Below are 12,834 nucleotides of genomic sequence, written 5' to 3'. Positions count from 1 at the left end.
AACTAAGCAACAAGGTAGGAGCAAAATAAAGTGAAGATCTCAAGTTGACGAGAAGAGGTTCGACAGAGAAAAAGAGAGAAGGGACCATTTAAAAAAAAACTATAGAGCAAAAGCTGAGGAATGTAGATCTCAGATTGGAGGTTCCAAAGGCTACGTGAAAGAGGGTGATACGGAGGCCTAGGAGTGCAAAAATCAGTGCTGAGTTAGAAAAGGAGGGGAATTAAGTGAGGCTCTGCTGGTGTGGTAAGGGAGCTGAGGCACTGATGTGCAGATCTGCACCGACGTGCAAATCTCTATGCAGTGCATGCGAAGTTCAAGCACAAGGCAACCACGTGAGCGCCACACAAGATAAAGATCAGGTCTTAGAGACTTAATATTTAAAAAAAAAACAAAAAATGATTTTTTTAAAAATGCTTTTTTTAAAAATGCTTTGGGGGAGGTTCCCCCACAGAAAGTAACCTCATACACACTTTAAGTGTGTGTGTGGGGGTCTGTGTGAGACACACACATGATGACATAAGTCCTAGGTAGAGTAGCATGTGTGTGCTAGGGCAAAGTGCAAGTGCATGATTGTATAAGTGATCATCAATTTGTGAGTGACGAACTTAGTGCATGGTCCGTGTAGTAGGATATCTTTCATTTACAAAGATGTTTGGACCATGTATCTTTAAAGATTTGTAGTAATCTTAAGCTATGGGGTTCGTAATAATCCTAGGCTAATGGGGTTCGTAGAAATCCCACGCTCAAAATCAGTCAGCTTTGAGTACGTAAAACCCACTATTAAGGACATTTATTGTTTGTTGCACATTGTGTTTACATTTTAGTGCATATTTGCTCAAGTTTAAGTTGAATAGGGTTAGATTCCATCAGTTTGATAAATTGGGGAAATATATGACATGTAGTGTCATCTCGGGAAATATTAGCAATGGATTTTTCATAAAATTGAAAATCCAAGTGGGGTTACATGTCCCCATGTTTTATCATGGAATTAGGGTTGGATTCCATCTGTTTGATAAATTGGGGAAATATATGACATGTACCCCATGATTTATCGTGGAATTAGGGTTAGATTGGATTAGGGCTAGATTGCATCTATTTGATAAATTTGGAAAATATATGACATGTACCCCATGATTTATCTTAGAATTAGGGTTAGATTCCATCTGTTTGATAAATTGGGGAAATATATGACATGTAATGTTATCTTAGGAAATATTAGCGGTGAGTTTTCTCGTGTTTGTTGTGTAACTCCATAAAATTGAAAATCCAAGTGAGGTTACATGTACCCCATGATTTATCATGAATTTTCTTGTGTTTGTTGTGTAACTCTGTAAAATTGAAAATGCAAGTGGTTGGGGTTACATGTACCCCATGATTTATCGGTTAATCTACAAACATACTCCGAAATGGACATTGTAGAATTTTGAGATTAGATTTTTAATGTCCTAAATGGTGAACACATGGGTAAAATTTGTGCCTTATACAAATGGTGATATTTTGCATCACTCTTGGGTTTTGGGGATGTGGAATCATCCAACCAAAATAAAAATTTCAATCTTTTTTTTTTGTGTCACAATAGTTTTTGTGATCATTTGGTGGTATGGGACATCAACTGCTCCGTGCAAACTCTTGTGGCCTTGGTGGTATGGGACACCAAGGCAAACACTAGAAATGGACTTTCTTGGATTTTGATTTTGTGGTGCGTAGTCACTACATACATTATGTCTGCACAATCTATGTTATTTGATTGACCATTGGTGGTTGTCTACTATTCTACTATGTCAAGTAGGATGCTGATCCGGAGTGATGAGATGGGTTTCTTGACATGGATATTAGAGTTTTAAGGTTGAACATGATGGTTTAAAGAAAACTCCAGATTAAGTGTTGATCTAGAGAGATCAGAGGTAAACCATAATAGATTTGGTGATAATCCAAAGTGATTACACTATGCAGATCTTGATCTTGATCCTAGCATGGAGAGCTCAATAGTTATCTTGAGGATTTGTTATACTTAGGCATGATATTGATGGACACGCATGCACTTTCCAACAATCATCGCCTTCCTCATTAGAAAGGTGTGTTGTGATTTAGAGGGATAAGTTGTGGTTTTTAAGATAAGAAGAGTAAGCACTGATCTAGAGTGATCATACAAATCTCTTGGGTTATGTAATGAGACGGGGTGCGTAGGGGTGGAACCTTCATGCCTACTTGACCCTGTGTCAAATGGGGGTGATAAAAATTTATTGAGAAAGAAGTGATAGTATCTATTAAGTGATATTAGGTGTTGACTTCCAATGAGCTCAAATTTTATGGAAAGTCACATACCTTAGGTGCTTGATATTCTAGATAAAGCCGTGACCTTGTCAATTTACTTGGCCAAATCGCCACCAAGAGTGTTCAGTGTGTAATTTGGGTAGGAATGTAATTGTTTCCACGTTATGCTCATGCATGGTAGTAGCCATGAGGTGGATCCATAAAATATTTAGGGCAAGTTCTTGTTGAAGGACTTTGCTATTTTTATTCACATTGAAAGTTGAGTCTACGGTTACTATCACAACCTAGGAGGACTCATAGCTACATACTGAATCGTAGAGTTCATAGATTGACATAGTTTGGATCAACAAGAACTGGGTGCTTGAATGCCCATGACTTTGTGCCATAGTGCGAAAGGTTTTACTTCAAGTGGATCAGTTGTCTTGTAAAAGAGATGTCTCTTTTGGATATCTCGACGCATGAGAGTATATCGTTGGGTATGGAGTTACTAATAGAAATGTCTGGAGTTCCTTGGCCAAATCGAGAGAGAGAGAGATTTGGTGTTTTGATAGTCAGAGTAAAGTGGGAATTTTTCATCTTTACTTCGCTAGGAAAATAAAGAGTATACACATTTGTGTTTTGTAATATGTTTATGAAGTGTGTACAAGGACCTGTTAAATTTTGTTGTCATCGGTTACAGTTGGGTAGTATATTGCAACCTACAGGTAGGTAGCACTCTGCCACTATCATGGGGAGGCAACAGAGATTTGTTATATGCCAGACTTTGTATTAGTATTGAACACGAATTGGATGTTATGTTATTCATGTCAAAGTAGTCTCAAAGTACATAAATTGATTTTGTTTATCTATTGTTGTAAGGTGTGTTGGGAGGCATACCTAATCCACATATCATAGCATATGTATATACAGATTGGGTAAGCAATAAAGAATTTCTCATTTATTACTTTATAGTAAATCATTTCCTAGAATTGAAATGGTTTACGATATTGTTTCACCTAGTAGATGTGTCTAGTGAGATCACACTTGAAGAGGTGTGTCTGGATGGTGCTATTAGCTTTTGGATGTGACCATAGATAGCCCATAAACATGTTCGTAGAGACATGGTTGGTGGTAGAGACATAGATATGTGTTGCCAAGAAACCAATGTGGTTTCAGGAGTAGACATGTGGATAGGCATGTATCTACTCGTTTGTGGGATGGGAGTGGTACTCTCATTGGTGTACATCTCTTTATTTTCTAGTAGTGCGTAGACACTATATATCACATAGAGATTGTCTATGTAAAAATCAACTTCGTTGCAAAAAAAGATGTGTAAAGTGTTCTTGGATGAATGTAAGAACTTTTGGAGAGAGGAAAGTGTAGCTTTGCTTAGACTATCTGTAAGGTCAATTGAAATTTACCACATTATAGAACAATTTGCTAAAGACTTGTAACAATTACATAAATTTGTTGAATTAAAGTCCATGTGGTTTCTAACCATAAGAGAAAAACATCTTTGATGTCATAGAACATGTAAAGGAATTCCTTGAATGTCTGAGCACATTCATTATGAAGTTTTGGAGGATTTGAGAACTCCTCGAGTATTCTAAAGGCATGATGTTATTCGATGCCTTAGTAGTAATATGTGTTTTATTGACATCTTTCATAATTTCAAGTGGTAACTATGGTTTGGTGTTCTAGATGAAACATGAGTGTTGCATGTTTCCTTGGTTGTCGTAGACTTAGAAAAAATATGTGTTGTGTGTCTTGCTTTCCTTGTCATAGTACTTAGGGAAATTACAAGCATAAATGACCATATGGTCTACATACAAACACTTGTTTATAACTTTCTAAACCATTTTTATGGACAAAAACTCTTCTTGAAGGGAAAAGCAAAAAGGCCAACATTTGACCAACTAATAAGACTCTTTATCAAGCATCTCTACAAACTATATGGCTTGCCCGTAGATATAGTGAGGCAGAGATAGAAAGTTTGATAATCATCTTTGAAGGAAAACCTTCAAAGATTAAATATCACTCTAAGTAAGAGTGAGGCCAACCATCCATAGATTGAAAATAATAAAACTGAAAACCCAACGAGGTTCTAGAGCATATGCTTGTGTGTAGATGAATAATCTAGTGGAGAGTACTTCTCATCCCAAGAATCTGTTTTTTATTATTCATAACTAGATTTACTCCATTTACATTATTTTATGGACTCTAATCTAGACAGTTGTAGAGATAGGCAAGGAGAAGAGTAAACAAGTTGGTAGCATAGCATGGTAGTGTAGTCTAGAAATATTTAGTAGCATAGTCTAAAAATGGTTGGTAGTGTAGTGTACAAACTTGCGTTCCCAAAGAGATCTCAAGTACATCTAAATTTTGTGCTAGTGGAATGCAAAAACTATGGCACATAGTTTTACTTGAAGTTTTGGTTTAGAGATTAAAACATGAGGTTTACTATGTACATTTGTTAAGTGAAAGGATAAACTAGAAAAGGTCTCAAGTGAGAACAACTAAATATTCTTACCAACAATGTTTCATAATTTATTTTTACAAACAAAACTCTCTAAAAGGGGGGAGTAATATCACGTAGCCTATAATAACAGCATGCGTGAGTCACTTGTAGTAGCAATGGGTGGACAGAGCTCCGACCGGACACAGAGTCTGCATGCTGGAGCATGTGTGCGAGTCTGTCTGCGGTTCAGGCATGAGGTGCTTGGGTTAGAGGATCGTGGGAGGTCAGGCTAGTGTGGGCAGGTAGACCATTATATAAGCCCATCAGTGTGGACACTTATCCACATTCCTCTATGGTTAGGTGGTGACTAAGAGCTCGGAGCCCTCCTTGGCTATGGCAGCCTATGCAACGATGTAACATATCCTTAAAATGGGTGAAGTAGCTTTTGGATGGGAAAGCTCCATTGGCAATCACACAAGTGTAAGATTCCTCCCCAGCCTCTCAAGATTTCCAACATCTTTCCGTGTAATCAAATTCCTCTTCAGAAATATAAAAGATCTTGTTTCTAACTGTTTTAGCCTAGAGAGAGAAAATATTCTAGAGAGAGAATATTCAGATTTTGAATATTTTTGGATAGAAAAATATCTCATCTTATTAAAATAAGTTCCCCTGAAACAGAAGTTCAAACAGATTTTCAGAAGGTGCATTAGAAATTAAGTATAATCTGTTCAAGAGGCATTATCCTAGGGGTGTAGATTTTTTCGAAAATATAAATTAAGGTTCCTATGGACCAATAAGATTCATCCAAATGTAAGGAGAAGATAAATGAAGAAATAAAAGAAAAATCTCCCAAAAATGAGTAAATACTCACATAAGATGAAGAGTTGACTAAGGACAAGGCTAATAGTTAAAAAGGGGAGATATTTAGAAGTAATGATGTATTTTTGACACCTCTGCATGGGGATTTCCCCTTCATGAATGAGGCGCCTACTTCAAATGTGCAATTGAGTTTTAAATCTTCAAAAATTGAGATATTTCATCTCTCCTCTCTTCTAATTCAAGTCTAGTTCCAAAAAGTTAGCTCAACTGACCTAAAAATGGTCAAAAATTGACCAAACTCAATTGAAAAATTCTAGAATCAGTTTGTTTGGTTAGGAGCTCCCTTTTTCCTATAAATAGAAGCCTTCCCCTTTGTTGAAACTCAATAGTGTTTATGCACTGTTACTCTACTCCTCCTAAGCCAAGAACTGTGAATTCATTAATAATTCACTAGTTTTTGACATTTTCCTCTTCCAAAGATTGGTGGCCACTCTTGTTACAAACAAGAGTTGAATCCTTAAACCTTCAAGCCAAAGGAGAGCTCCAAGAAACTATGTAAGTAGAGGTTCTTGTAATTTTCTTTATTAATTTTATGTTTTTCTAATGTTTATGACTATTTGAAGTAATAAATGGAAGCTATCCCTTGATCAAAAGGCTTTTCCCCTCTCTCTTCTCTAGTAAATCAACCCTTCTTTATCCTAGCTAAGTAATAATGGATGGAATTAAACTTTTTATAATGTTTTCTCTTGTATAGGTTAATTTTGAGTAGTATAGATTACTTTAAATAAATTAGAATCAATTTTTATAACAAAATCAAGTAGGAAATTTTGAAAAATGGTCAGCCATACAAAGAAGGTTATGGTAATTTTTTTCTTTTATTGATTATTGTTATGCATAAAGGAATAATTTTCTTTTATTATGAAAGTGTTACTTTCATCACCATAGATTTTTATGCATAAAGAAATAATTTTCTTTTATTATGAAAGTGTTACTTTCATCACAATAGTTTTTTATGCATAAAGGAATAATTTTCTTTTATTATGAAAGTGTTACTTTCATCACAATAGATTTTTATGCATAAAGGAATAATTTTCTTTTATTATGAAAGTGTTACTTTCATCACAATAGATTTTTTATGCATAAAGGAATAATTTTCTTTTATTATGAAAGTGTTACTTTCATCAAAATAGATTTTTATGCATAAAAGAATAATTTTCTTTTATTATGAAAGTGTTACTTTCATCAAAATAGATTTTTATGCATGAAGGAATAATTTTCTTTTATTATGAAAGTGTTACTTTCATCAAAATAGATTTTTATGCATAAAAGAATAATTTTCTTTTATTATGAAAGTGTAACTTTCATCAAAATAGATTTTTATGCATAAAGGAATAATTTTTCTTATGAAAGTGTTACTTTCATCAAAATAGATTTTTATGCATAAAAGAATAATTTTCTTTTATTATGAAAGTGTTACTTTCATCAAAATAGATTTTTATGCATAAAAGAATAAATTTCTTTTATTATGAAAGTGTTACTTTCATCCAAATAGATTTTTATGCATAAAAGAATAATTTTCTTTTATTATGAAAGTGTTACTTTCATCAAAATAGATTTTTATGCATAAAGGAATAATTTTATTTTATTATGAAAGTGTTACTTTCATCAAGATAGATTTTTATGCATGAAGGAATAATTTTCTTTTATTATGAAAGTGTTACTTTCATCAAAATAGATTTTTATGCATAAAAGAATAATTTTCTTTTATTATGAAAGTGTTACTTTCATCAAAATAGATTTTTATGCATAAAGGAATAATTTTTCTTATGAAAGTGTTACTTTCATCAAAATAGATTTTTATGCATAAAGGAATAATTTTCTTTTATTATGAAAGTGTTACTTTCATCAAAATAGATTTTTATGCATAAAAGAATAATTTTCTTTTATTATGAAAGTGTTACTTTCATCAAAATAGATCTTTATGCATAAAAGAATAATTTTCTTTTATTATGAAAGTGTTACTTTCATCAAAATAGATTTTAATGCATAAAGGAATATTTTTTTTAATGAAAGTGTTACTCTCAACAAAATAGATTTTTATGCATAAAGGAATAATTTTTTTATTATGAAAGTGTTACTTTCATCAAAATAGATTTTTATGCATAAAGGAATAACTTTTTTTTATTATGAAAGTGTTACTTTCATCAAAATAGATTTTTATGCATAAAGGAATAATTTTTTTTCTTATGAAAGTGTTACTTTCATCAAAATAGATTTTTATGCATAAAGGAATAATTTTTTTTTATTATGAAAGTGTTACTTTCATCAAAATAGATTTTTATGCATAAAGGAATAGTTTTTTTATTAAAGTGTTACTTTCATCAAAATAGATTTTTGTGCAAAAAAGAATATTTTATTATTATAAAAGTGTTACTTTTATCATTATTGATTTTATGCAGAAACGTTTGCATGAAAGAATATTTTTATATTAAGATAAGAATTCTCTTAATCCTATGACTAATTCCCATGAATATTGGTAAATGATTAGTTTTAAATTTAGTAAAGTAGTAATTGAAATATTACCATTTGAGAAAGATAGTTCAAGAAGAACCGTTCCAGACTCAAAAACCTGAATCAAACTTTGACCAAGATGTAATTCCTTCGTTAGTTTCAAGAAATGATGATGCGACTAGTTCCTGAATTTATACTCAAATCACCCACCGAATCCGAAACTAAGTTGACACCTTTGATTTTGATCTAAGGTTAAGAATTCAAAATTCGAGGAATTCTGCTTGAGAATCCAGTCCTGTGATCTAGAAATCTTGGATACGGAATTAAGATATACTCATTGTATTCAAAAAGAAAATCAAAACTGAAAACTTGCATAGAAACCCTGTTTTCTTAAAAGACTATCTTTTGCCGGAATGCTGGAGGGAGCATTTGGTATATATGTTTATCTAAGGGAAGTTCGGTTGCAACAGCTGGCGGGAGTGTTCAAGGAACAGCTCACGTGGCAAAGCCTGCCCAGGTCTTGACCAGCCTCGGTATGGTTGAAATGGTGAGCTTCGAGTACGATGGACGAGGGCCGACGAAGCAGTCCCTGAGTGAAGTGCCAGGACACCTAAGGAGGATCCTGGAGGGTTCTGACCAGGAGATGCACGGGCTCGCGGGTGTCGAGGACATCCATGCGTATGTCGAGGAAGATATTATATGATGGACCTATGTTTATTGTAATCTATCACACTGGATCTTATTGTTGACTCGCTGGTCTCAACAGAGAGTCCGGAGTGATACTGTTTTGTGAGAAACAAAGACTCAATGGAAATTTTGAAGTATGACATGTATAACCCGTAAATTGAATGTCAATGGATTGTTTTTTTTATTAAAGCTTTAATAAAGAGTAGTGTGTGCGTATCTGTTTTCTAAAGCTAAAGTTAAGAAAGGTATTTCAATTATGGGTGGATGAGTACTTGTTTGGTTCCACCGATTCCAGTGGTAGGGTGGTGGCTAACCCATGGGCCGGATGGGGTTAGGCTGGAATCAGTGGAGTTTTAATAATCAAACTGAAAAATCTTAGGATTACGCTAGGATTCGAGTAGCTAGTCAATTCCCTGATAAATTTTTCAAATGAGTGGATCAACGGCTATGCCTGATCTTGATCAGGAAAAAAGCGTTGAATTTACTAAAATGATCAAATTATATCAGTGATAGTTTCCATTCTATCTGGTTTTATCAGATGAAGGTTAGTTTAGTACCTTGACCTCGTTTAGAAAAATTTGTTAAATAAAATAAAAATGGTGGAATCGTCCCCGCTTTTCGGGCATGGGAAATTTTCCCGGTTTCGGTTTTCGGAGTGACCACCAGCCTAGTCTCGTGCCCGGACATTCGAGGGCGAGGCCCCGAGTGAGAAACCTTGCCCCGCGCATGAGGAGGCTGCTTCCGCTGTCAGCTACCGGGATTCCGGTGCGCGGAGGGGGCAGAGGGATCTCACAGTTGGTATCAGAGCCAGGTTGAAAGCTAATAAGGATAAATAAATTCTTATCAGAAATTGATAATAAGAACTCAGAAAAAGCATTTTCATAATGTATTTTCATTCCGTAAGCCTCTTTAATGAAAAAATTTTAATCAAAGATTTTGTTTTTATAGATGGAAGTTCCCTATTTATCTGGTATTCCCGACCTCACCCAGTCTCAAGATATGATTGTGTTTGCCTTCGAGCATCTCATCTCTTCTGCTTCAACTCGAACAAGCCGAGCAAGACGCGCATGCCATTTCGAGGATTTATATTTTCCTAACCCAGCGGAGAGATTTCAGCATAAGTGGTTTGCAGGGTAATATGTCCACGTCTCTTGCGACCGCTGTGCAATGCTGTGGCAGAACCTCTCATTGGCTATGGTCTTGTTAAAGCTGAAAATGGTCCGTGGCGTTATTCTATATCATTCGACGCCTCGGAATTTCAGACTTTCATGCCAAGTCTACAGACTCCTTAGTTGTTTTATTCCTACATGGAATAAAACAACTAAGGAGTCTGTAGACTTGGCATGAATAAAACAACTAAGGAGTCTGTAGACTTGGCATGAATAAAACAACTAAGGAGTCTGTAGACTTGGTTGTTTTATTCCTACATGGAAGATAATAGCTCCCTTGTCTCAGTAAGTGGACGTTTGTATCAGGGCATGGCTATGGCCCAGTACCGTCGTCATTTGCGTCTCCCGAGGAGATTTTGAATTCTGGAGCCGAGCTGCTCTATGTACATATTGCAACTTATATATAAATAAAGAAATGTTTTATGGAGAAAAATTCCCTGTTGTATAAGTGATTGTTTATAGACGATCTGAAAAAGAAAAATCTGTTATCGGACATATGTCATAGATCCCCAATAAGATCATTGTCTTATTTAAGAAATTGTTTTTCGAACCTCTTAAGTCTTAGGATCTCGTGGATGATATCAAAATAAAAATTTAATAATATATAAATTTTGGCAGAATCATGAGACGAGGAAACCGTGGCCGTCAGCCAGACCCTCTCTCTGAAGATGATGAGCTTGACCCTGATGTTCGCAAGGCTCTTCATAGGACTCAGTCCCATGACCCTTCAAAGGAGAAGGGGAGAACCTAGGCGAGGCTGTGGAGAAATGGGTGGAAGCCATGGAAGAATATTTTGATGTCACAGGCTACAACGAGCGGAGCAAAATGGCTCTTGCCAGGCTAAAAATAGTGGAAACAGCTCGGGTAGCATGGAGGAACCACTGTGACACCAACTGTCTGGACAGAAATACTCAGTCCTGGACCGACCTAAAAACCTATTTGAGAAAGAGATTTTGTCCCCGTGGATTTTTGGAAACCAAAATGAACGAATTCTTAGAGCTAAAGCAGGGGAGCAAAACCATCGAGGAATATCACCAGGCCTTCACTCTTCTACTCAAATATTCACCACCTCTAGATGAAGAGCAACTCATGGCAAGGTTCATTCGGGAAATGAACGAACCCTTGGACACATTGGTCAAAAATGCCAAGCCAGTGTCCATGGCTGAAGATGTCAGAATGGCGAAGGACTTTGCCAAGGCCTTCATCGTAAAAGTTCCGCCAAAGCCAGCTCCCTCACCCTTCAAGAGATTTCAGACACCGGGAAGTTCTCCCAACTTTCCGCGTCCAAAGAGACTCCAAGGTCCTATTCAGAATGTGGAGACGGGAAACTTTAGAAATGAAGGGAGACCTTTCCCTCGAAGTACATTCTCTGGAACTCCGACTCTCTCCAAAATGAAAAGAGAGGACCTTCGAAGCGAGGACAGATGCTTCGGATGCCAAGGTCTTGGGCACCAGCTCAAGGACTGCCCATCTCCTTCTGTGGGTCAAGGAAGCCAGGGTCCTAGAATTTCGAGACAGACTCCTTCTTATCAGTCCAATCAAGGTTCCCCACGTCAGAATCAGGGAAATCCTAGGAGAACTCCAACTCAGCCATCTGCCTCTATCCAGAGTAATCTCAGAACTCCTTCCCAGAACTTGGGCAACCAAAGAGAAAGAGTTCCACCTCAGACCGCAATAGCTAGAGCAGTCACAATTTCAGATGTAGTAGAAGAGGAAAAGGGGCAGATCTATGCTGCAATTGAAAATCAAGGGTCTAACCAGCAGTTCTCCGTCATCCATGCTCTAGCAGAATATCAGGGTAAGCCTTTTAAGCTTTTGATTGATTCAGGCAGTTCTCATTCATTCATTTCCCCTGGATGCTTGCGTAAGCTAGTCTTAGAACAGAAATCAGGAAAACCTATGCAAGTTGAATTGGCAAGTGGAAAGATTCTTTTCACTCACCTTGAGACAGATCGTATTCAGTTCCATCTAGATGGGAATTTAACTGACTGCTGTCAGTTCAGAGTTATACCTTTGGGAGTTTTTGATTGGAATGGATTGGCTCCACAAAAATCAAGCTGACATTCACTGTCATAATGGAACCATTTCCTTCCGTGACCTTCACGGAAACAAAGTTCAAGGAACTAGAATTTTAGGATCCCCAACAAGTCTGGAGTTAGTAAAGGCTTCTAAGTTACTAAAAGGACTTAGAAAAAAGCAGCGCATTTATCTTGTCAAAATGAATCCAGTAGACTGTAAGTTAAAAGCTAAAGAACCTGATTGGTTAAGTGAACATGATGATTTATTTCCAGCAGAGCTAACAGAGATGCCTCCAATACGGGAAGTAGATCATGTGATAGAATTGACCCCAGGAGCTCAGCCAGTAGCCCTGCGCACGTACAAAATGCCAGTTCCTGAAGCCATCAAACTCAAGGAACAGCTTAGATAGCTGTTGGAACAAAGGTTTGTAAGACCTAGTGTTTCACCTTGGGGTGCGCCAGTTCTCTTTCAGAAAAAGAAAGATGGAGTGCTAAGACTCTGTGTAGACTACAGAGGTCTAAATCAACTGACATTTAAGAATAAGTATCCTATCCCCAGAATTGATGAGCTTCTGGACAGGCTAAGTGGAGCCCAGATCTTCACAAAGATAGATCTTAAATCAGGGTATTATCAGATCAGGATTAATGAGCAAGATATCCCGAAGACAGCCATCAATACTCGGTATAGGCATTATGAATTCACTGTCATGCCATTTGGATTATGAATTCACTGTCATGCCATCAATACTCGGTATAGGCATTATGAATTCACTGTCATGCCATTTGGATTGACAAATGTCCCAGCTACATTCAATCGCTTAATGCAGGACATTCTCAGAGAATACTTGGATGATTTTGTTCTTGTTTTCTTTGATGATATTCTGATTTACTCAAAGAATGCAGCTGACCATGAAGCTCA

The sequence above is a fragment of the Cibotium barometz genome, chromosome 13 (assembly GCF_041138505.1).
Source record: "Cibotium barometz isolate CiBa-2024 chromosome 13, ASM4113850v1, whole genome shotgun sequence".
Classification (NCBI taxonomy): domain Eukaryota; kingdom Viridiplantae; phylum Streptophyta; class Polypodiopsida; order Cyatheales; family Cibotiaceae; genus Cibotium; species Cibotium barometz.
This window is presented reverse-complemented; position numbering follows the sequence as displayed.